This window comes from Neofelis nebulosa, chromosome 1 (assembly GCF_028018385.1).
Source record: "Neofelis nebulosa isolate mNeoNeb1 chromosome 1, mNeoNeb1.pri, whole genome shotgun sequence".
Classification (NCBI taxonomy): domain Eukaryota; kingdom Metazoa; phylum Chordata; class Mammalia; order Carnivora; family Felidae; genus Neofelis; species Neofelis nebulosa.
In genome coordinates this window covers 6,152,211-6,178,578 of record NC_080782.1, presented here as the reverse complement: position 1 = coordinate 6,178,578, position 26,368 = coordinate 6,152,211, and the positions used below count along the sequence as shown (strand labels likewise).

Here is a 26,368-nt window from a genome sequence, read left to right as displayed (position 1 = left end):
TGATTCAACACTTCCATACATCACCTTGTGCTCATCACGACAAGTACACGCCTCCATCCCCATTACTTATTTAACCCATCCCCCACCCACCTCCCCTCTGGACACCATCAGTTTGTTCTCTATAATTAAGAGTATTTTTCTGGGTTTGCCTGTCTCCCTTTTTCCCCTTTGCTTATTTGTTTCTTAACTCCCACATACGAGTGAAATCATGTAGTATTTGTCTTCCTCTGACTGACTTATGTCACTTAGCAGAATACTCTCTAGCTCCATTCACGTTGTTGCAAATGGCAACATTTTGTTCTTTTTATGGCTGAGTAATATTCCAGTGTGTGTGAGTGTGTGTGTGTGTGTGTGTGTGTGTGTGTGTGTGTTCCAACATTCCCCTTCAATTAGCCGTTGATTGGCCTCAGACTTGTATTAGCAATTATACATTCCTGCCTGTATTTTCATTCATCATTTCTTTCTTCTGCCTTGTTAACTGGAAGCAAGGATCAATACAGCTCAGGTGGTATGGACCACCTCTCAATTCCTAGGCACCCTGACCTATAAATTATCTTCTTCCTTGTGTATATTCAACCTCATCTTCTTTGTCTACTCATTAGCATTAAGAATTGCTCAAGGAGGGGCGCCTGGATGGCTCAGTCGGTTGAGCGACCGACTTCAGCTCGGGTCATGATCTCACGGCTTGTGAGTTCGAGCCCCGCGTCGGGCTCTGTGCCGACAGCTCGGAGCCTGGAGCCTGCTTCGGATTCCGTGTCTCCCTCTCGCGCTCTGCCCCTCCCCCAGTCACATTCTGCCTCTGTCTCTCTCAAAAATAAATAAACATTAAAAAGATTAAAAAGAAAAAAAGAATTGTTCAAGGATATCCTAAAAAATAAAGCCCTTGACACTGTATGTTCCTCCTTTACTCACAGGGCTCGTTTTCTCCACCATAAACTTCCTTAAAATCCTGCTACTTTCGCTCTCTCACTTCCTCACCACCACCTCAACCCACTCCTTGACTCTCTCATCTCTCTCCCCCAGACATGTGGTTGAAACCCTGTCTGGAAGCATCCAGTGATCCCCCTATTGCTACATCCAGTGAATGTTTTTGGATCTTCCCCCTAAAGTTGATCCTGCTCCTTCATTCACAATGTTAATAAGTAAGTGACATCATGTTCTACTCCATTTGTCCTGCCAGAAACTGAGCGAGGGATAATGTTGGCCTGCATCCCATAAGACAGTAGCTTTTCCGGTTTGCCACCTGCTCCGTATGGAATTCTGCTGTTCGCATGGAGACAGACGATGTAGATTAAATGCCAAGCAAAATTTTAGGGCTTTCCAAAGATATTCCCAACTACCCCCAAAATGTGCTAGTTTGCATTTCTACTAAAGGGAGATTGTTTCCATACATTTGACATTACCTTTCCCTCTTGTCTTGATCAACATGGTGAGTAAAAAGTGGAGTTTTACACTGTGAATCCCAGTAGATACATATGACTGTGTTTTTGTACTTTCTGAATTCGCATTTCATTCTTTGTCCGTCTTTCTATCATTTTGTCACCTCCTTGTTGGTTTGTAAAGTCTTTAAAGTGGAAACAAATCTGTGAAAAGAGTTCTGTTGAAAAAGGAATGTACCCAGATCATATATTATTCTTAGTCTGTATCCTGCTATTGAGTTATATCTTCAAACTATAATCAAGTAAAAATACAGTATCATCACTAATGTAATAATGTCAGCATCAGCCTTGGGGCCGGGTAGGCAGAAGTAGGGCCATGAATTACGGTCTTTCTCAGACTGAGTGTCTTACTGGTTCATTCTAGGACACTCTTGCTTCTCAGTGAAGCTCAGAGTTATTGGGTATTGATTTCAGTCAGTCTTCGAGGCAAGGAGATTGTGGTCTCGCTTTACAGTGAACTGGGAGGTGCTTCCAATCTCTCCCACTCGGGTGGACCTGTCCCTTTGATGAGTGTCCCTCTGTGCCTCCTGCTGGTCTCAGGTGGGGACAATATTGGATGGTGGGGGGCAGGCTGCAGAAACGAACAGCAGGGCCGTCGCATCAGCCCCCAGTGCCCAGGACCGTCTAACATTGACGCTTCCTTTACGGTTACGTAATCTAAGTGCTAAGAAGCAATGATACGCAGAAATCTGCACTAAACAAGGGATAGTTTTCAGCTCTTGTCAGGTGGCTGCCCTCACCCCAGCTCCCTCCACCGGCTGTCTAGAAGAGGCCTCTGACCTCCAGCCTCCCTGCCTCCTCCCAGCCTTCCTGCCTCCACACTCCCTCCCAGTCCCCTACAAAGTCACCTGGGAAGTCTTCCCAAACCCTGACCTTGGTGCTATCGCTCTACATGCCCTAACAAATAAGAGTCGATAGGGTCAGAATTAAGTTCAACTGTAGGACACCCAGCTGGCGTGGGAGAATTACGTGGTGGTGGTGGTATGGAAAAACCCTCCCCGTCGCCCAACACTGGAATCATTGGGTGTGGGAATATTTATATGCTATGGCAAAGGAAATTGTTTTCTTGATTTCCTTTACAGATCGTTCATTGTTGGTACATAGAAATGTAAGTGATTTGAGGATATTGATTTTGTATCCTGCAACTTTGCTGAATTTGTGTATTAGTTCCAACAGGTGTGTGTGTGTGTGTGTGTGCGTGTGTGTGTGTGTGTGAGAGAGAGAGAGAGAGAGAGAGAGAGAGAGAGAGAGAGAGATCTTTAGGGCACACTTGCCTTTATTTTAATTTCTTTTAATTTTATTTATTTATTTTGAGAGAGAGAGAAAGCATGGGTCCGGGGGAGTGGGCAGGGTGCAGAGAGAGTGGGAGAGAGGGAGAATCCCAAGCAGACTCTGCACTGTCAGCACAGAGACTGACGCGGGGCTCGAACTCACAAACTGTGAGATCATGACCTGAGCCGAAGTCAGACGCTTAACCGACTGAGCCACCCAGGTGGCCCCAGGGCACACTGGCTTCTAAACAGTTGGTTAGGGGCACCTGGCTGGCTCAGTCAGTTAAGCATTCGACTTCAGCTTAGGTCGTGATCTCATGGTTCATGGGTTCAAAGCGCCACATCAGGCTCTGTGCTGACAGCTCAGAGCCTGAAGCCTGTTTCACATTCTGTGTCTCCCTCTCTCTCTCTGCCCTCCTCTGCCTGCACTCTGTCTCTCTATCTCTCTCTCAAAAATAAATAGACATTCAAACAAGTTTTAAAAATAAAAAATTAACAGTCGGTTAATGTAAAGCAAGGGGAATTCGCACCATTGAAAATGTTAACCTTGCGTATTTCACTTCCGTGGGCACAAAGATGCACCACCCACATCCCCCTTCAAGGAAGGTTGCTGCCCAGAGGCAGAGAGTGTGGTCGAAAGACACCGGCTGTGGTTCTAGGTCCTCTGCGGGTCCACCCCAGCATCAGGGCGCTGCCTCATCCACGGCCATGCCCTTCCCTGGGCACCCGCATCCAGGGAGGTGGTGAACACCGGGCCCATTCAGCCCTGGGCAGCAAGACTGGGCCAGTTACCCCACTCCTAGGAGCCCTGCCAGGGCGGTGTGTTGGTCAGGCAGCATCACATGTCACTCTCCCCTCTGTCCAATCCTGGACCCTCCCCTTTCCCTTCACAGGTGGTCACTCGGATGAACATCTTGCATCTGAACATCATCTCAGCATCTGCCTCGGGAAACCCAAGTTGAGACAGTCGCTATTTTAAAAGGTGATTATTGTTGCGTTATCTGTCATTTTGAATTTTCCAGATAGTTTGACCAAAGTCCATTTAGGTGACGGCAATCATTTAGGAGCCTGCAATGCACTGTTTAACTTTTTGAATGTTTATTTATTTTCGAGAGAAAGCATGTGCAAGGCAGAGGAGGGGAAGAGAGAGGGAGACAGAGGATCTGAAGCAGGATCTGTGCTGACAGCAAGGAGCCCGATGCAGGGTTTGAACCTGTGAAGGAACAGCAAGATCATGACCTGAGCCCTGAGCCAAAGTCGGATGCTTAACCGACTGAGCCACGCGGGTGCCCTGCCTGCAATCCGTTTTTTAGAAACTTTGTACAAGAAACAGTTCCAAAGTAACAACTGTATTTGTTTTAACTCTTCCATCCGTGTTTTCAGAGGAATGAATAAAGATGGCCTTGGGGTCCCGTTTACTTTTCCTTCTGAGTTGACATCAGCCAGATGCAATCGTTCAAACACCAGCTCTTAGGAGATTTCCTGAAAGGCTTAACCTCTCTGAAGGGTTACTTCATGTCTTGAACTGCTATTTTAAATAAACCTGTCACTGGGGCGCCTGGGTGGCTCAGTCGGTCGAGCGTCCGACTTCCGCTTAGGTCATGATCTCACAGCTCGTGGGTTCGAGTCCTGCGTTGGGCTCTGTGCTGACCACTCGGAGCCCAGAGCCTGCTTCGGATTCTGTGTCTCCCTCTCTCTCTGCCCCTCCCCTGCTCCTGCTCTCTCTCTGTCTCAAAAATAAATAAAAACATTTAAAAAAATTTTTTTAATAAATAAATCTGTTATTTAAGAGCCCCACCCCACCCCCGCCCACCAGAAGTCAACATGGTTTAAATAGCTTTTCTTTCAGGTCTTTTCAGGGCTTTAACATTTTTGTGTTTGCCATTTACTCATTGTCCACCTTCATGCCCTTCTGCTTTTTATTTTGCACATTTCTCTTTTCCCGTGAGCTTTGACAGCAAGGGAAGAGTCAGGACACAGAATCCCCTCCCTCAGATGTGGCACGTTCTGCCTCCACAGCCTAGAGAAGGCATGAGTGTCAGTAAAGAGAGAAGGCACACTCTGTGTGTCCCACATTGTTTCCAATAAGATCCACACTGGTCCATCATCAGAGTGAAACCCCTGCATGATTCTCTCACGGTGGGGGCACAATCCGTGTGGTCAGATTGCACTGATGACTTAAGGTAACAACATTAAACAGGTGCAAAGTCTCCTATTCATACAAATCAGCTCATTTATATCTCATGAACTCTGCTGGCTGGTTCCAGTAGCAGGGGAGGGCTGGGGGTTAGACATTTACTGTCTCCAACAGCAATTGCCCAAATTTACAAATCAGGTAAAATCGGCCTCCGTTTCATGCTTCAATTATCAGTGTTCACTGATCCTTGCAATTTTCCAATAACAGGGCAACATAGCAAGTCACCAGATCCAGCCATAAGCCCATAAAGAAAACCTCCAGGGTGCTGGTTCCAATTTGGGCACTTACACAACTTTCCTGGGAAAATGTTAACATCATCTTTCCTGTTTTTACTTTAAAAAAAAAAATGGAATGAGGAGAACAGTATACTATTCTGATATTTTAAAAAAGTTGTCCAACATAAAGTCCTACTGCCCGGTGATCAAATTCCAAAATAAAACAAGATAACCATGTGCCTGTGTGTGTGTGTGTGTGTGTGTGTGTGTGTGGGTTACTTTTTCTAATTTTCTTTCAGAAGTGCCCATGGCCCCATTCTTGTTGGCGTCTTTCATGCTGTTTACTAAGACTCCTGGTATTCCATTTTCCCTTGGAATAATTCCGACTCAGTATCGCTTAGGGTTGTTCTTCAGCTACAAGTAACATAAGCTTGATGAAGTTAATTCTCTAATCCCCTTTCCTTCAGATAAATGAAGTTTAGAGGTATACGTATCCTGAATGGAAAGAGTATCTCCAAACTGTCCCCCAGGCCACCAAGCTCCTCCCACTCCCTGCCTCACCATCCTCAGTGCATGGCTCTTCTCCTCATGCTCACATGATGGTTGCTGTGCCTCTAGAAACCACATCTGCATTCCAGGCAGCAACAATGAGAGGGAGGGCCAAACATGGTACCGGCTAAGCCTTTTCCCTTTTTCTCAGACAAAACAGTGGTTTCCTTAAAAGTTCCACCCAGGACAGGGTGCCCCGGTGGCTCAGTTGGCTGAATGTCCGACTTCAGCTCTGGTCATGATCTCCTGAGTTCAAGCCCCGCGTTGGGCTCTGTGCTGATGGCTCAGAGCCTGGAGCCTGTTTCGGATTCTGTGTCTCCCTCTCTCTCTCCCTCTCCGTCTCTCTCTAAAAAATCAGTAAACGTTAAAAAAAGTTCAACCCAGGACAATTTGTTTATGACTTACGAGACAGAACTACCACACAGCCATTAACAGCTGGACGGACGCCTAGGAAATGGAGATCTGTAGCCGGACTTGTGGCTATCCACACAAAGTCAGAGTTCCCTTAGAAATGGAAAGGGGGTGACGAATATCAGGTACCCCAGTCTCAGAGTCACCTGTAATTCCCTCCAGTGGTGGTGAGGATATAGTTACATGCCATTTGTAAATAGTTAATATTAGCCCTGGATATGAGTAAAGGATACATGAAGCTTGTAATATTCACAAGGCCAAGGGGACGAGGGGATCTGGAGGGGTGGCTGGCGTGTCAGAGAGCTCACAGGGTCGTCGGATGAGCCCCGGGAGGAAAACTTCCATCCCGTCTCTGGGCTGCCATTACTGTGCTCACTGGGCACCGTGGTGAGTACGACGGAGGGGGTGAGCCGGGAGAGAAGGGGCACAAGAGTGGCAGAGGGCGGTGACAGACAGAAACCATGAGGAGTGCTCACTCCTTTGTACGGGGCTTAGGCCATTATGTCGCCATTTCCTTCGATGCTGTCTGTGTTCATCACCAGAAAGTGCATTTTCCTGAAGCCCTGCAATCAGAACCGTGTCCCGTTTCTCTACAGGACCTCGGGGACTCCGGGCAGGTCAGGTGACAATTATTACAAACACAAAAATACCTCTGCCGTGTGCTGGTCCCGAATTAGATTCTTCACTGGTCCTGCAGCCCATGCTGTGTTGGGTTCTTTATCTGCAGGGTCTCACTCAGCACTTATAAACCCCTTTGGGTCAAGAATTATTAACCCCGTTTTACACACGTGCACCATAGACCAGGGAGGTCTCCGGCTGGCCAAAGGCCACTTGGCTGTGATAGGAAGAGAGACGTCCTGAGGAGAATGGCCCTTCAGAAGGCACAAGAGATGAGAGCTGGAAAGACAGAGGGACCCACAATGCCCAAGCTCCTGGATGCAGCCATGCCTGGACAGAAGGACCCACAATGCCCAAGCTCCTGGATGCAGCCATGCCTGAAGCGAGAGATTCCTCTGCTCTATGAGCCATTACAGTCTCTTTTCCCTTAGGCTGGTTTCAGTTGACTTCTGTCTGGGGAAGAATTCTTCCACCTACGTTAAATGGGTACCTCTTCCTCTGTGATTGCCACATGGACAACCGTTCATCTGGGGACTCCTCCTTACAGCACACATGGATCCTACAAGCCAGCCGCAGTGTGGGGAAAAAATAAGTCAGGTGCAGCTGCAACAAAAAAATCAAATACAGGGGCGCCTGGGTGGCGCAGTCGGTTAAGCGTCCAACTTCAGCCAGGTCACGATCTCGCGGTCCGTGAGTTCGAGCCCCGCGTCAGGCTGATGGCTCGGAGCCTGGAGCCTGTTTCCGATTCTGTGTCTCCCTCTCTCTCTGCCCCTCCCCCGTTCATGCTCTCTCTCTCTGTCCCAAAAATAAATAAAAAACGTTGAAAAAAAAATTTTAAAAAAAATCAAATACAATGTGCACAGGTACAGTAACACACAGCTTCCAGCCGTCAGAGAACTATGCTCGCAGGAGTCTGCATGTAGCTGACTTTGAAGTCCTGATGTAGAAGAATGAACGTGTACTCTTTGCAGATACCAAACAAATCTGTTCACTCTCTTCGTGGCATTTCTTCAGCTTTGTACTCTCTATCAATGCCAGAAATTTTTCAGTTTTTTGAAGTTCATTTATTTCAGTTCAAGTTCGTTAACATACAGTGTAGTCTTGGCCTCAGGAGCGGAACCCAGTGATTCGTCACTTATGTACGACACCCAGTGCTCACCCCCACAGGTGCCCCCCTCGATGACAAATTTGAATTTTTAAAACAACGTTCCGGGTCATATCACATAATTGCCCATCAGGAGATAAATCTGTTTTCAGTCTTTGACGGTGTGTATATTCTTTCTTCCGCATGCGCTGCTGATACGCTCAGGTGAGATTGTGCCCGAATTCTAGCCCACAGACTGCTGTAGAGAAGACACCCCAGAACAAGCACGTTTTCTCCTGGGTGGGGCTGAGACATCTTGCTTTTACCTCCCTCACTCTCTCTCCCTCTCTCCGGTCCCTCCGTGAGCATGCTTTCAGCTTTGCTATGTCCTTGCACACAGTCCCTTAAGACAACCAATTTATTCTCTCTTTAAAATATTTAGAAATACTGATAACTTCTGGAACTCTCTGACCAGGCCAGTTTTCATGTTGACAAGCAATTTGCTGGTTTCTAAGGATAGCCCGTATTCCTTACACGAATGATAGGAGATCTTAGGCCTTTGGATGGTAATTTAGTGGCAGAAATGAAGGCTAAGTGATTTAAACGTATAGACGTCGGTGCTAAGTTCTTTTCTCCCATAACTCCTTTTCCACTATTATTTTCCTCCTGTTGCAGAAGCTTAAACCCAATGAAATGAGCCTCATCCCCCTTCCTTTACTTTCCTATATTTTGGATCATACAAAAAGAAATACATAGCGACAGTTCTCTTCAAGTATCACAAGTTCATCCCTGCCTCCCACGGTTCCTGAAGTGTACCATCTGTCTGCCCACTGACCAAGACTCCCTCTACTGAAACAGCGTCTATCCAGGCTGAAATTCACAGCAAAATTACACGCGACATTACTTTCACTTCTAACTAGCTCTGTGCCAGACCACCCATTGTTAAGAACAACAATGTAACTAAATTCCCGCCATAAAGTAGTCTCATTTAATCGACACTATTGAAACCGCATTCAGAGATTCAGGATTTTTTTGCCTCCTGTTTTCCCCTGGGTTTAGGGGCAGAAGAGGCTTGTGTTACGGATTACATGGTAACCAACCTGTTGCTTGATCATCTTTTCATAAGGGGTTGTACATTACGGTTGGTCAGAGGTCAGAGATCTGGTCCTATGGATTCTGGTCGTTTCTGGGGCAGGGGAGTTGCAGAATAGAAAGGGTGAGACGTGACGCATCTTCTGGAACGTGCGTGTCTGTGTTTCACCTGCACAGTGTTGCTGAGGCGTCTCGGTGAGGCCCAACTGAACATTTATGAGTAGGATAACCCCGGCCCTCTAAGAATGGACTGCACAGATGTAATTACTGGGTTTCAGCAGTTATTGTAAGAGCACGTAGGATCCAAGGGATTGATAAAGCACAGAAAACGAGTGCATTTTCTTCACATAAGAGGAACAAATTCTGAAAGGAAATCAGAAATCTAGACATGAATAGCTCAAATTCAATACCCATTAAAAATACTGGAATGAATCATCAAAGGATCAATTTGTATACAAGTCTACAACTGCAGGGGACTAAGCCAAGAAATCTATGAGCTTTCTGAAGAACACATTCAAGAGCCCAAAGCAATTTCCTCCTGAGTATTGTGACAAGTCTGAAAGATCGGCAGAAGCCAGAGACAGGAGCGAGTCTGCTGTGAAAGCCACTGTCCCCTCCTGTGTGTGGCTGTCTCAGACAGTGCGTTAGAATTACTGGCCCTGGTGATCTCAGAAAGAGAGCCGCAAATCACTTCAAAGTTAACCGGCCTGCACACCAATAAGCAGGGGACGTAAAGCTGGCATACCACCCATGAATAATTTACTAAGAAAATCAAGATTCGGCAAAATAAAATGAATGTAAGGAGAGACGATCAATAATGCTTCCATTGAAATTAAGAGAAATTACGTCTGAGTCTTCTGGAGATACATTACTTGATGATTCATTGATTTCATATTTAATTCAATAATTATTTTATTGTTTTTATGATTCATACCACTCGCTGAATGATACTGTGGAAAGACAGGAAGACCAGCCAAATGAGGAAAGCGGAGGCTACTCAGGGATTGCCATTAGCCAGGGAGTCAGCCAGCGTTCCTGGAGTGAGGCAGGGGCTCACCGGCAGGCACAGGGCTGGGAAAGGCTTATGGGGGGAAAGACGCCGCTCAGGGCCGCCTCGATGGCAGGCTGTCGGTGCGGGGACGCTGGGTGCAGGCTCCCGGGGGATTGGCCAGGGAGCGTATTTGGCTCACTTCGGCTGGTCCTAAATTAGACGCAGGGCAGAAAGTGGGGAAGCTGCCCTTTCCGAGCCGGGTTTTACAGGAGTTATTGTCTGGCTTCCTGGATTGCTCCCCAGACACCACAGTCTGACTTCCTGACTTAACAGAGAGCAGGCCGGCTTCCTGGGCCCGTGACATAGATAGTGGTCGGTTTCCTGAGCTGATCGGGGCAGGTGTGGCTCAGAGTTCTGTTTGAATATGCAGTGTGGTCATGGTCCACTTTCCATGCGGCCTCTCACTACTCTACGGCAGGCACTGAGCTGTAATATTCATCACCTTATTGAAGAGCATTTTCGCGCAGTGCGATGCTTGAAGAAGTCCTGTTTGATAGAGGAAGAAACCACGGCTTCTTCACATCATGCGGGGCCATCTACAGAGTCAAGGGTGGAGTCCGTGATTAGGTTCAGGGAATCTGGCCCCAAACCTGAGCTCTGGACAGGAACATGGCCCTGCCTCCCAATTCCCACTGGTGAGACTGGAGATAATCCTGAGCTTCGGAAGCCGAGAAGGAACCCGAGACCAGCTCGGCTGCCTGGTTTCTGCCTCCAGCTCTATTCGCGACTTTGCTCAAATCGTTTTAGAAAATCCTGCCTCTCGGCCCATCTGTCTCTTCAGAATAGTAAATGAACTTCGATAGGAGAGGGTTAAGCAGAAGGTCCACAGAGCCGAGCAGATAACCTGAATGTGTGAGTCCCCTGAACATAAGGCATTGGGGGAGGGACCCACATCTGCCAGAAGAAGAATGTTCCATGCGTTCCCGGGCGTTCTGTTCACATCACCAAGGCTCGTAACCCTCACCCTCACGTCTGCGGTAAAATCCAGCGGGAAAGGTACTCAGTTAAAAGTTCAGTCCAAAGTACAGCTGCCTAAGAAGAATTTGAAGGCTTTTCAATGCCCCTTCCGAATAAATAGGTTTTAAACTGACATCCTGTAAAAATTCAAAAGTAAAATAATTCGATTGAAATAGTGTAATTGGGAAGTCAATACGGAACTGGAGTGGAATGCACACTGGTTAGCATGAATATTCTAACTGGATGCATTTGTAAAATACTGTTACTATGATGGGATTTTACATTTTCAAGCGTAAAAGCATTTTGTTCGTTTCTGTGGTAGTGGGTATGTTGCCACCACAAAATGAAAAGATAAAACGCATTTTCAAAATGAAATTATGAATGTATGCAAATTACTGAGACATTGGATTTCGCTTTGCAATGTGTTTACAGAGCAAAATTAAAGAATAATTTTTCTTCGCTTAAATTATAAAATATCCCGGGCTCTATCAAAGATGACTGAGGATTATATTTAACAGTCCCGGTGGATATTACGGAGTAAATATAGACCCACAACTGAGAAATGCAATGGTCCCCAGGTTGCTCGGATGGCAATACCCCCGTGGGAATCATTGGAGACAATAAATTCAATTTCACATCTGTTGTCTGTGCCTTAGATTCATGGTTTTTCACCTTACGATAAAGATATGAATGTGCACCAGTTGTCCCTGGTAAATGATTAGGGGAGAGGTTTTTAAAGGTGGGATTGCATTCGACTCAGATTTTCAGCCTCCTTGGTCCTGGAAATAAATTAAGAGCTGCGTTCCTGGGGAAAATTCTTATTAGCCTTGCAGAGAGAAATATCATAGGAAAGGGGTCAGGGGTCTGTACAGGCGTGAGGTCTACAGAGGGTCGTGACAAGGCAAAGGTAAGAAAATAAAACTCTCAGCACCTACGCGGAGACAGGGTCCCCCAACGAGAGCTATTGCAGAGACGAGCTAAATATACTGAGTTGAGGGCCCCAGCCTGCTCCAGTGAAGGGTGGGAAAGGAGAGATAGAGATGCACCGAATCAGTGGGGGTCACATGTCACATTTGTTCAAAACATTCTGTGTATGTTAATTGTCCTGCCAAAAATGTCCTGGTTTAGCCTAAAAGTTATACGGCTAATGACTAGGGGCTCATTCTTCTCTCTACATCTGGCTAAACCGAACTCATCTGTAGTGGCCTGTGACCCTCTGCTTAAGAGTGAGAAGGAGGGGGTGCCTGGGGGGGCTCAGTTGGTTGAGCACCCGACTTTGGCTCAGGTCGTGAGTTGGAGCCCCACGTCAGGCTCTCTGCTGTCATTGAGGAGCCCCCTTCAGATCCTTTGTCTCCCTCTCTCTCTGCCCCTCCTCCGTTCATGCTCTGTCTCTGTCTGTCTCAAAAATAAATAAACATTAAAAAAAAAATTTAAGCAAACAAAAGCTAACAGAGCAAAAGTAAAAAGCAAAGGTAGGGGACTGACTTCCTAATATGAAGTGGGTTTTTTTTTTCCCTCGGAGAGAGAAAAAGAAAATGCAGATAATCACTGCTTATTAGGAGTCTAGAAGCCAGTCGCTTCAATTCTAAGCACAACTAGTGAAGCCTGTAAAGGTCTGACTTTTCGGACAGCCCTTGAAGGTGTGTGTTCCGGGAGACACAAAGGGTGATGCCAGGCATGCTACATCAAGAGATGGTTCTTCCACCTTTTCTGGTGTGGGGATAGCCACACCACTTCCGTTTTCTCTGATCCATAGACCTTCCAGACTTGAGCGGCATTCCCCATGGAATTTCTGAGGAAACCTGGTTCTCCCGGCAATGTCTTCTTCTTGATCTTACTTCCTGTTGATAACAGGACAAAAGCCCAGTAACTGGAGGCTTGATCTGAGCAAGTTCGAATACACAAAACATAGGCACATCTCCATTTTGGAGAGGGAAGGAGAGCTTTCCTCCTCCACTCTTACCAAACTTTTACTTCATCTGGACTCTGAAATCATTATTCCTTATTTGCCTCGGCAGTTTCCCACCTCGTTCTGGTCAAATGCCTCAGACGGGACCAACTCTCCTGAAGATTTTTACATAAACTCTGGACAAAATATAAAAACAACACTTTGGGGAAACTAGAGATTTGCCAAAGGGAGGCAAATGCTGGAGGGCTGGGCATGTGGAAAAAACAGACTGGTTTTGTGCGAAGTTCGAGTTTCCCCGTTTTTGGTAGCTTTTCGCCCGAGAGCAGGTCTCAGTCAGTTGCCTATGAAGTGCTAAAACTCACGTAGAAACGTACAGGCTTGAGGAAACAGAGGACGGAGTATGGGGCAACTACAGGAGCTAAAAAGTTATTGGGGAAAATCACTAAAAGGAGGGTGGCAGAGGGAGAGCTTCAGATTTGGGATACAAACTCTACACAAAGCTTCTGTTCACCCCAAGCCACTTGTGTGCAGGCTGACCACAAGCCACGCAGCTAAGGTTGCAGGATCGGAACAGAGATTTGGGTTGCACCCCATTGTGGAGAGAGGCAGAGTTTGGAGTTTGAGTCCAATCAAGTTAACTGCCTATAAAAACAAAAAAACAAACAAACAAAAAATCAATAACTGTCGAGGAACGTAACAGGATAGTGTCTATGTCATAAGTTACAATGACCAAGAAATGATCCAAAATTACTAGACATACAAAGAAATGGGAAAATGTGACCCATATTCAAAGGAAAATGTGGCTACTGGAGACTTTCTGTCCTGCAGAGTTAGGAAGAAGAAATGAAAAGATGCAAACACGCTTAGCTAGAGTGAGGGATTTTCAGAGACACAACTGTTGGACAGAGCTCTCTACCCAGAGTATCCACATCAGCCACTTTAATTTTCAAAAGTCCACTGTTGAAGTGTCCTTGATTCAAACCCCCATCCATTAACATATTACTCTTTGCTATGAGCAGTGGAGGGAGGAAAGTGGGACCATGCCTGGATGGAGAAGGGGAGAGAAGGTTTTCTGTTCTCCTGTTTTTTCAAGCTTGCTTTGAACTTGCTTCTGCCTGATGACATTTGGTATTTAAGAGAGTTGCTGGAGAACCCTGCTGCTTATTTTTAAACTTCTCTGAAAAAAACTCAGAGGTGATCTAATTCAACTTCCTTGTCTAACAACTAGTCCTGGAAAAGTTCAAGGTTACAGTGGTCATACAAGCTAGTTTCAGTAATGGGACTAGAATTTCACCCTTAGATCCCTAACATTTTGTGCTTCAGTGATCTTCCCTTGATTATTTTATTAATTTTCAGTGCATTTTTTATCATCACATGCCTACAATGTGACAACAACTGTTCTGGGATCTGGGTGTTAAAATAAACAAGGAAAATGAGATTCTGGCATTCAATCCACTCTTCACATTCTGCCTCCAAAGCTGCTCTTCCCTGATTGAAAGCATTAGTGTGGACTATTAGACTCTTATCTCATGAGATCCCTTCCACTTTAATATTCATCTTTTTTACAGGAGAATGCACTTTATTTTTTTCTTTGAAGCATAGTTGAATAATACTCATTTATTATGATAGCTTCCTATTAATTTTCCTTACGTGTCATTATCTCCCCCAGATTAATCCATAGGAGTCTAAATAAAGCCAGACATTTCAATAGAAAAAATAGCTGCCACTCGCCGCTTTCCTATAACTTAGTTATTGCCAGGCATCCTTCCTTTTTCTTTATGATTCTTAAGGCAGTTCTTGGTCTATGTGCCATCTGTCTCACTGAAGCCAATTTGAATAAATATTACAAGGTACAGTAGTTTAAATGTTCTTTATCTCAGATCCATGAAAATGTGCAACGTCTCTTACATGCCGTCTTCTTATTGCTTTGGGGCAGCATAAGTAACTACGTTGTTGAATTGAACGTAATTTCTTTTTTAAACTCCTTTTGATTCTAAAATCCATGGTGATTTAATGGAAAATTACTTTCCAAAGTAAAAACATATGACTCTGAATTGCTTTCATGATTATTTCTCTTCTCTGTTGAAACCTGACCACTTACTGAAAGGAATATTTGGATTTTTGCAATCTATCATCCATTGCCCCTTCTTTTGGTAACAGCTTTTTCAGGAACTCTCTCCTCATCAGGTGCATGTGAACCAAACCAGAATGATCACCCCTCTAACCCTGGAATGGTGACCTGGAGTGGAGGGACACTCAAGGTCAGCACACCCCAGGGAGACTGCACCTGCCGATTCCATTTCCTCTTTCATTTCTTTGTCTAAATCACAGCCTTGGAAAAAACCCCTCTGTCCTTGGTTTAACCAGAGTTGATTTCTAATTCTATTTATTCATTCATTCATGAGAGAGAGAGAGAGAGAGAGAGAGGGGCAGAGAGAGAGGGAGAGAGAATTCCGAGCAGGTTCCACACCGTCACCACAGAGCCTGATGTGGGGCTTGAACTCATGAACCGTGAGATCATGACCTGAGCAGAAATCAAGAGTCTGATGTTTCACCAACTGAGCCACCCAGGGGCCCTTTGCTTTCTATTTCTTAAAACTGAAAAGTTCTTGGTCACCCCAAAATCCTGTTTCTTCCCTCAAATATCGTTACTTAGAGCCAACGTTAATATTGCTTATAAATGTGCTCATTTGAATTACATGGAACGGAAAATTAGTGTAAGTTAGCTTTCGCCTTCATATTTTAGTAGATTAAAGGGAAAAGTCTTCTTTGCAATTCTGCTGTATGAAAACGATTACTTCTCTACTGGGCAAGTGCTACACAAATGCTGAACATTTCATAAATCCCCTGGTGGATCCGCCAGTCAGAGTAAAACTTAGGGAGGGTTAAGCAGCAAGCTTCAAAGTGGTGGAACTGCTCAAAATGTCCTCCAAACGCTCCAAGGTGCAAAAGTGCAGGCTTAGCCCATAAGCTCAAGGCACCTTCGCTGAGTAAAGGGGAAAAGAAACACGGCAGAAAGGCAGGGACGTATTAATTTTGCATTTTGCTTGGGAAATACATTTTGATAAGTAATAACCGCTTTTCTATGGCTTTATATGTTGCGAACAGTCAGGAGAGACGGAAGAGAAGGTATTTGGAACGGCAGCGTCTATGAACGAAGGGTTAACGACTCCCACGGCATGTTGTATAATTTCCAGCAAACACGCACACAGACTGACTGCTTCCCCGTGGCATCACTAAGAAACCAGCGGTTTCGGTAGCCTGAGAGCATGTAAATAACAGAGGATTCGCTGTATTGTTGTAGACCACACAGCTCGGTAGAACTAGAAATGAAATGACCACGTAAGCTTCCTGGTTAAGACCTGTAGTCTTAGGGGATGCATGCTTCTCGAGCTCAGGAACCATTGGAACATTTCTTAAGAGAAAAATAATAATTTCCGAAACCAACAAAACAACTCTTACGGATGGATGTACATTAATTCATGATACAATATGCTATTAAAAAAAAGTCTTACACTGATTTCGTTATTATGCCTCAATATCCATATAGGAGACATCATTGTCTCACTCCTTCCAAAATGGAACACTGGACGGCCACCATTCAAGGCTTTGCTTGTCTTTCACTACCCGGTTTAAATGGAGACGGGTCTTACTAAAACTGCTTTGCTGAATCTTCGAGACTTTTCAGCTCTGTATATATTCATAAGACAAAAAGATATCTCTTGCCCATTTAATGAACCATAAAAAAGTACTCTCCATATTCTTTTCAAAAAGCTATTCCTTCCCCCTGCCTGACATGCCAGAGGCCAGTCCTCATTTAAGATTAAACTTCTGGTCAGAGGCATCCAAAAGCCCTTTATGCCATATACTCAGAAAAGATGAAGATATATACAAGTACATGTACATGCACACATGTATACACACACACATAGATATCCTTGAATTTTTTTAAATAAAAATTAGGGAAAATGTCTATGGACCAGAAATGAGTTGGGGGCTAAGTTTTGGCCTATATAGAGCACTAGGAGTGGAAACCGTCAAGGGGGCAAGATTTAAAACACCCAATAGAAATGGAAATTGAATAAAATCGTCTTGCTGGAAGATGCCAAATCCAGTTCCGTATATAGAGTGTGGACCTCAGTCTACGTTCTTTTTTTTTAAGACTAGAAGCTGACAACTTCTCTGTGCTTGGGGTTTCAGCTAGAAACAACGTGCTCATCTACCCCAGAGAGAAGAAGCAGAGACCCCTGCTTGACAGGAACTGGGCACACCCCAGCCACTGGCTCTGAACTTAGAACTGCAAGATGCCGTGTCCAGCAGGCAGAACGAGACCTGACATACCCCTCCCCCAGCCTTCCAGGATGTGAAGAGAAGGATGTAAGGAAGCGTATACCGTTTTTTTTGGGTTTTTTTTTTTTTTTAATTTTTTTTTAACGTTTATTTATTTTTGAGACAGAGAGAGACAGCATGAACGGGGGAGGGGCAGAGAGAGAGGGAGACACAGAATCGGAAGCAAGCTCCAGGCTCTGAGCCGTCAGCCCAGAGCCCGACGCGGGGCTCGAACTCGCGGACCGCGAGATCGTGACCTGAGCTGAAGTCGGACGCTTAACCAACTGAGCCACCCAGGTGCCCCAGTTTTGTTTTTTTTTTAATGTTTATTTATTTTTGAGACAGAGAGAGACAGAGCATGAATGGGGGAGGGTCAGAGAGAGGGAGACACAGAATCCGAAACAGGCTCCAGGCTCCGAGCTGTCAGCACAGAGCCCGACGCGGGGCTCGAACTCACGGACCGCGGGATCGTGACCTGAGCCGAAGTCAGCCGCTCAACCGACTGAGCCACCCAGGCGAAACATATACCGTTTTTACTTGATTTTGGTCTTTGGCAACTTTTGTGAATGTGTTTTTACCATTGAATATACTAATGTCAATACATTGTAGGTCGTTTCCATTCTTGGGCTCTTTAATGTGATTTTTTTTTTTGGTTAAGCTTGGCTGTATTTATAGAGTGGCTGATGTGAGGAAGGTTTCTGCATGGGCGGATTCACGCATTTCCCTAGCCAAAGGCTCATGAGTCTCTGCTCCCTAAAGTTACCTGCGGGAGCCCAGCTGCTGTGCCCCACGGGTCCCAGGCTTCCAGCACCCCCCACACAAAATCTCCCCATGAGACGTGAGGGAATATGTCCCTTCTAGACCCAATCCTCAGTCTTCAGTGTTGAGTAGAGATCGGAAGTGGTGTTGGAAAGTTCACTCTTATCTGTTCCTCATTTAATTTACTTGAAGGTATGATGATATACATATTCTACAATTGTTTGAAAATATCTTTATATTGGTTCTCTAATGCTGTTACATTTCCACAACCTTAGTGGCCAAGAACAATACCAATTTGTTATCTCATAGCTCTGGAGGTCAGAAGTCCAAAATGGGCCTCGGTAGACTAAATCGAGGGGTCAGCAGACCTGCCTGGCTCTAGGGGAGAAGGTGTCTCTTGCCTTTTCCAGATTCTAGAAGCTGCCTGTATTCTTTGGCTTGAGGACACTTCCTCCATCTTTAAAGCCAGCAGAATACCATTTCCAAATGTCTCTCTGACCCAGACCTTGCCCTTCGGCCTCTCTCTTCCACAGGCGAGGATCCCTGTGACTCACTGGACCCACCCACATGACCAGGATCTCTTTATTTTAAGGTCATCTGATTAGCAAGCTTAATTTCAGCTTCAACTTCAACTCCCCTTTGCCAGGTAGCACATGTCCACCCGCTCTAGGGATGACAGTGTGAACATCTTTGAGGAAGGGAGCTTGATTCTGCCCACCACAATCTTAGCAGCTGCCCTTTGGTTTATCTTATTTCTGTGCACAAATTAATGTTATTGGAGTCCTTGGGCAATTATGTCTTTGTTTTTACTTGTCATCATACACAACTGTGCACTAGAAATCTGCTCTCTGCTCTGTTGATAAAATATACTTTGCCCAGTCTACCAGCTTTTATTTGCCTGCAACCAAGGTTACCAAATAAATGCTCCTACTTAATGAGATTATCACACAGTGCTATTATGTCGCTACTTGTAAGCTGCTTTTCATGGCTACATCTTTTTATTGTTTCCATGAGACACAGATTTCTCTCTAATCCACTGACTTCACGTATCATGTAGATTCGATGGCCTCGCTTGAACGGGTCAAGAATGCATTTTCAGAGATGAATGAGACACAGGAGGCTTGTCCCCGGGGGGACACAGCAGCTGGGCTCCCACAGACAACTTACAGAAGTAAAGGCTCGTGAGCCTTCGGCTGGGGCGATTCCCGAGCAATCCCATCACCTGCGTCAGTGTCACCTAGTCCTTCCTTCCTTGACACACGAGTCACAGTTTTTCCACACCCTTGCGTTTTCGCATCAGCTGTCTGCTGCTCATTTCCTTTTCCTTTCCATTTCCATTTCTTTCAATTAAGCAAAAATCACTAGATTTCAAGTACCATAGCTATATTCTACCTTATCTACCAAAGCCTGGGCACAGCCCCCTACCAGTGCCATCGTGGTAAATTCAGTCCAGTTTGTGCAATATGCTAAGTTAGAGCAACCGTCACAAAGCCTCAACCTACATTTTGGGTACGTTCCAATTCCGTGGGGTTAGGACTTTCTGCAATATGATTGAGTGGTTCATTCTCAAGAGTGGAAATGATGAAATTCTCCCATTTATTCATGCATCCATTCATTCGTTCATTTTTAATCTAGTTCTCAAGATAGAGAACTGCTGTGTGCCATAAACCATGGTAGATTTGATGGATATGAGAATGAGTAAGATAAAGCATTTCCTTTCGTAACAAAAACAAAACAAAACAAAACAGAGTCTGAAAGAGGAAAATATGTGTATATTAAATAGAGAGAAAAAGTACTCTACAGGCTAAGGCTGCCTTGTGTCGTCTCTCATTTTCCTCACTACGGCAATTTCTCACTATTGCAATAATGCAATAATAGATCTCACTTAGGTCTAGTATCGTGGGCATTCCCAATGAAAACGGGATAAAAATCAACATAGGAGCTTGGGGAAAGGCTCATTTGTAGTTTGGAGGTACAGAGGGCAAGATCAAAGGTATTGTTTAAAATCCAACTGCAGACACATCATTTTTAAAACTTTCCTAATTTTAAAAATCTCTTCAATCAATTAAAGTATGGCAAACTCCCTAATTTTAGGAATTTTTATTTACTTCAAAATTCTAAAGCACAGGCTCACATACAACCTTCCACGTAAAAGGAACATGTATTCAGTGAAGCAATGACTTCTGGAACTGTGATGAGCATCTATGTTTGACAGTGACTTGCTCAGGTGACACTCTCTTCCCCACCACAGGAAAGCACACAGTGTAATTAGATAGCCCCTTCTGACAAGCTACTCGTGCTACTTTGCTGAAATCGAAAGACATGAAGAAAGGATCTTCCCTCTTTCCTTCAACACACCCAGTGGAAAGCTGAGCGCCCCTTCCTCGGAATTAAGTTATCACTTTCACGGCTCTTTTGGAACTTGTCAATGTCTCTCTTGCATTCTTGCATAAACGCCTAATGAATTATGAGCTCCTGGAGGGCAGAGTCTGTGATCATCTCAGATCCCAAACAACCCCCATGACAATGCTTTGCCTATGGAAGACTGTCCTCGGTGGCTTCTTGAATGTAAAATAATTACTTCCAGGATCTTCACAGATGTTTTTAATCTCTATCCCTACCCTCAACAGGGCAATAGCAACCTGTGAATAGTTCCCTCGTAGTTAAGAAACAAAAATTTTCCAGAACATGGAAAAAAAAAAAGCTATTTTTACTTGTCATAATACACAATTGTGTACTATAAATCTGCTCTGTGCTCTGTTGATAAAATATGCTTTACCCAATCTATCAGCTTGTATTGGGGCACGCTCTCTATTTCAGCATTCCTGGTTCTCTATGATACTGCAAACCCACATCAGGTGCAGCAGAGCCCCGTGAACTTGTGACGGCCCCAGGAGACAGGTGTATTGATACATCTCCATAATCCAGCCAGAAGATCAGCCTCGTCTACAGGCAACTAGGGTCAGAATAAAGACAGGGCTGAGTACAGGGCATCGGTATCTGCGGCTTCATGTGGTTTGGGGCACTTCAAGCCCTTGGCCTGGCTGAACAGAGAGGGGACCTTCTTAGCGACCTGGGCACCACTGGCAGGAGACTGCCCCCATGGATCCTTATACACAGGTTGTTCCGTGTGCTAGGACAAATACACCCTCGGAAGACCCCATCCCAGGACAGTGAATGTAAGAAGATGGGGGTCCCAGCCCTGCCCCTGCCCCTGCCCCTGCCCCAGTGAGGTCTGTGACCTCGAAAGTCACTTTACCACTCCTGCCTTAGTTTCCCCCGAGGGTGGAATGTGAGGGCTGTATTTAGATTAGCTCAAAAGACAATGCCAGCTGGGGTACTTTGTTCATTGCGTTCAAACATTAGAGGCAAATGTAGATCATCTGGAGTCTTATCAGATGCCCAAGAGTTTTCTAACTCTTGGTAAAGAGGTAAAGGATGTGCTTCCGCCTAGTAGGAGAAAAAGAGGCATTTGCAACTGTAATCGGAAGTTTCCTGTGATTGAGGAGCTCATAGATGGCCATAAATGATTGTGTGACCAAGAGAATACACCCCAAGACTTCTGTTTCTTCTCCAAAGAATAAAGAATCCAAAAACCATTGGTTTTTATTGTCAAACGAGAAAAAAGCGAGCGATATGCCCCGATGCCACACAATCTGAGAGCCAAGCGGTTATTAGAATAGTTATGAATGCAATTTTTGTCTTTTTTCATTTTATGAAGAAAAGTAGTTTTAGTTCATACAAATCGCCCTATCTTTAATTGGGGGGGGGGGGGAGGGGACATGAGGTGACAGAAGTCAAAGAAACTATCAAAAATCTGTTTTGATGTCATCACTTTAAAGCATAGAAATGTTTTACGTTGATTTTGCCAAAGACACCGTTTTCCTAAAGATTGGAAGTTTGACAAATTCTATCTAGTGATTCCAATGTCTAAAATCTATACTGTATAAATGCTGTTGGATATAGCTATCTCTTAATCATATTCTTCTACGATTAGTTTATTGATGCAGTAGAGTATATTAAAGCCCTTTTGTGTCTAAGACACAAGTCTCTTTAGTCACTTTAATGACACATGCCACCTCGTTCTTTCCCTGGAGGAGTTACAATCTATGAGAAATGATGCACACACAATCACAAAACAACCCAGTGACAGATAAATATGAGTAAAAGTTCACTTCAGTCTACATTAACTCTCACTCATCTCAACGAGTCTGGGGAACAGAAAAGACCAGGTGATATTTCTGAATATTAACCAATGAGGAAGGACACTCAGGTCAGCAATCGAGAAATATAGATTCTTTTTCTTCCTTCTCATACACCATGGTATTTCTGCAATTGAAGGTTGATCAACGTTATTTCATGACTAGTAACAAAAGGAAGCTTACGGAAAGTTTGGCTTTTGATTTGAGTCTGGAAGAAGAGGTGTGAATTCTCTTAATGGAGTTGAGGGTGCTGAGCCTTCCAGATGAATGGGCACAGGCTGGAGGATGGACAGGATAAAGTGTAAGGGATGCTCACACTTCTCACCAACAATGTACTATGTCCCTGCAGGGCAGTGGGGACAGATGAGCACAGGCGGATGGCAATCAGGTGTTGAGCAATGTAAGTTAGAGCTGAGACTTAGCAATTCATTCTGCGAGAATTTTCAATCATTGGAAATACATAAGATAATAGCGATGGATGAAATTGGTTAATTCGTAGAGTCACCTGGGAGATTCTTATAGACTTCTGGTCTACAGACTTGAAAATAGTCTTACAGACTTCCTGGTAGGGACGGGAGGGAAATGGAAGTGGATGCCAGTATGAGAGTAAGAAACCCAGTTCTGATCTTTAAACACAAAAGAAGGTATATTACACACACACACACACACACACACACACACACACACACAGAGTTATGCAGATCTCCAAGTCCAGATACTAAAACTACATCATCAGAAATCTGCCCTTTCTCTCCATCTCTCGGTTCTGCTTTTCTGTATTGGTTCTCTCTCAGGCACACTTTCTTCAAAGTGATACACGAGAAGGTGTTGTTACTCTGAGCTCACACGGTATTTACCTCTTAGGAGCTCAGAAAGGAAGAGAATGGGTTCAGACTGGTCCCTTTGGGGCCCCAGGTCTCGATGAGTTCCAGAAGAGAAGGGTAATCAGATTCGTAACCTTAGGCCCCATCATACCCCTGTGGTGAGGTAGGTGAGGGCCCTTGACTGACAGCCCCTCGTGAAGAAATGTCTATTACTTCCTTTCACATTTCACTGGTCAAAGCAGGTCAGAAAGTCAGCACTCACTTTCAAAGAGGCAGAAAGGGCAACTGTATCATGTTCCCAGGAGGAGTCAACAAATTGTCTGTGAAAAGCACTAGTGACCTCCACACAGCCCCCCAGAATCACAGCGAGTTCAGAAGCACACCCCCGAAGGGAAAAAACTATGACACTATTTAGTCAAGCACTACGCTAGAAACTTCCTTGTGCTACAGTTAGGAACATAAGCCAATAGTCTGACCATAAGGGGAGACAGAAAAGAGTAGGAGGGGACAGAAATGAAAGTCACTTCACAGGAATAATCCTCAGGGCTTCGCGAGAAACAAGATATGGAAAAAGAAGTTCTAGTTAAAACTGAGGGCTTCTGGTTTCATTGTTATCGTTTGCTTTTTATTTAGTCATTTTTGTCCTGGTGCCTCAAGAGACTGAGGTACTTAGAAACAGAAAAATTAGAATAAGAAGAGAATTGGTAAGGGCAGATTCTCAGTCTCAAAATGTCCAGAAGATGAATGTGACCCTAGAGGAACCCTACACCGTCAGGAGATTTTCTACCATGATTTTTAGGAGTTGAATTGTGTCCCCACAAAATTGGTGCATTGAAGCTGTAACCGCCAGGACCTCAGACTGTGTATTTAAAGACAGCATCTATAAGTAGGTAATTAAGGTCAAAGTGGAGTCATTAGGGTGGGTCCTGGTGCAATATAATGGTAAAAGTCATTTTAACTACATAGTGTAACGAAACAGTGGTAATTTAAGCGTACAGAAAGCAAAGCGGTTTTTTCTCAGCACCAGCTCAATACAATCTGCCTGAATTCTAATTAGCAAAATCTTCTGTTTTAACAAATAATTAAGAGGACTTTAGGCATTTTTTTTTCACCCAACATTTTGGATGGTAAGGCATTAGGTATCAGAACTTTCTCTGCATTTTTTTTTTAATTTTCTTAAAGCTATTCTTTGTGTATTAGTAGAGCAAGCCGCAGGAAAATGGAAAGCTTAGTTCTGGGATATGCTGGTCACAGTACTTTCAGGGGATAGAAAAGCAACGTAGACCAACTTCCCCAGAGGAAATAGTTTCTCTCTTCAAAACCCATCCTATCACAAAGAAGAAAATCCAATGTAATTTAGCAGATACAATGATCTTCCTCCCAAGAGAGGCAAAAATCGGCAACGTTCTTTCTAATGCATCCGTTTTAGTGTTGGACATATTAACTTGGTTTTCCACCTCAGGCCGACAGAATTTTGTAAACATCACTGTCCAATGCTGGTGGGATGAATGTAGGACTGAGACATGCCGGGATTTTTGCCCTTAATCCCTTCCTGCGCATTGTTTCCAAACAAGTAATTTTTTTCTTTATGTTGGTGGAATTAAACCTGGCATGGTGGGTCAAATGCTGTTTCTACCTGGGTTGGATAAGAACCCATTGTTGGTTCCAAATGACTCTGGCTTTACCTCCCAAAGGGTGACCTTCACAAGCTCCAAAACTTCATACCCAGTCCAACACTAGGATTTTCCGTTACCCAGATCCCATTTTATATTTTACTGCACTGTTGAAACTTGTTTTCTGAAGAGCTTCCAGAAAATAGCCTGACTGCATTGGGAGGCTAAAGTGATGGGTTGGAAGATACACAAGACAGTTGGCTATTTTCTAGGCACTGAGCTCACCCCACATCCGGCTCTCCAGGTTATCAGGGGGACAGCTGCTGACTGCCAGGGACGGAGGGCCCCTCCTTAGGGAATGCCCCAGCCCTGCCCAGAGCCCTTCATTCCCTCCCCACCTCCTCTCTCTCCTTCTCTCTCTCTCTCTCTCTCTCTCTCTCTCTCTCTCTCTCTCTCTCTGTAATTGCAAATCCTCTTAACTCCGAGGGCGCCTCGGGGTCTGCGATGCACCACCCTTCCCAGCAGGGCCTCCTAGTGTGCGGGGTCCCCCCAGAGCTGACCGGGAGGGTCACCTTGGCCCTGGTAACAGCGCAGCAACAGCAGGTGTCCCCGCGCCTCAGCCATACCCGCCCCTTCACTGCCCTGCACCCGTGCACCCATGGTTGTTTTAGCTTAAAAAGAAACGAGCTGCACAGCTGACAAGGGATACAGCCGCTGGTCCACAGGGTGTAAGAGTCGTTTTTGTGATTCGACAAAGCTGCTCCCCCCCCCAACTGCCCCCTTAGGGGCTCCTCCTGATCTGACTCCTCCTGGCTCCTCGCCCCCTGCCCACACACTCGCTGCTCCCTCAGACCCCCCCCCACACACACACACACACCCGGCCCCCAGCCTCACTGCACCGCCTGGGGCCCCAGGCGCCCTGCTTCCTCCCACCCACCTACTGCTGCTTTGCCAGAAAAGTCCAACCACTGGTTTGTAGCCCCCCTCCCCGCACCCGCCCTTCATCTGCACCATCGCCGACTTTTCAGGTCAGCGGCCCATTCCCATCTCGGGGATCCCCCTGCGCCCTGACCCCCCCCTCCCCGCCCTCGCGGTCCCCGGGGCCGGCACAGCGGCCTCCTACCAGGGCTCCCCCTCAGCCCCCCTGAGCACACGCGGCAGGTGGATGCCGCCCAGTAACGAATGCCCAACCCGCAGCTGACTCCGGCCTCGCAGCCTCGGTTCCACGTACCTTTCGGGGAAGACGCGGATTTCCAGAAAGGCGTCTTCCTAGGGGACTGCTCCCACCACACAGGAGATGCGCGTGTAGACCCGGCTGCTGCGAAAACGTCGGTTTGCGCTAAATTCTGTTGGTTCAAGTGGGTGCAGGTGGCTCCTCGGAGCGGGGGCAGCTGGACGAGGTCGGTGGCCAATGCAGCGAGTGGCCCCCAGTGTGTGAAGACGCGAACACGGGGCGGAACACGGAGAAGGAGCAGCTCTGCCCTCAGGTGCTCCGTGACACGCGGGGGCCCCATCTCCGCACAGACGGCGCCAAACCCGGGGACAGGGGTGTCGTGCCGGCCTCACCCACCTGTCACTTCCAGGAAGGGGCTCTCGGGACCCCCCCCCCCCCCCCCGTGCAGTGATGGGTCGTCCGCTTCCGGACAGACCCTCCGATTCCTCGACTGCACCTGGCGAGCAGGTGCGGTTCTCCCGTGACTCCGGGGTTCACGCGCGTTCACACTCACGTGCGGCTGACAGGTGCACGTTCTCTGACCCGGGCCCTTCCGCGGGGAGGTGGGCAGCAGGTGGGCGGGAGCGGGTGCGCGTGCAGCTGAGGGCCACCCGTGGGTTCACCATTCACACCCC

The 26,368-nt window shown here is 45.8% G+C and overlaps 1 long non-coding RNA gene across 1 annotated transcript; it reads right to left on the bottom strand.

Annotated features, from left to right (window-relative positions):
* Nucleotides 1–9,618: 9,618 nt before the first annotated feature.
* LOC131503740 (uncharacterized) lies at nt 9,619–26,001 on the bottom strand. Its single transcript, XR_009257562.1, has 2 exons — nt 25,752–26,001; nt 9,619–11,021 (listed from the first exon to the last, which is right to left on the bottom strand). It is a non-coding gene; the product is annotated as an uncharacterized LOC131503740 (long non-coding RNA).
* Between the last annotated feature and the right edge of the window lie 367 nt (nt 26,002–26,368).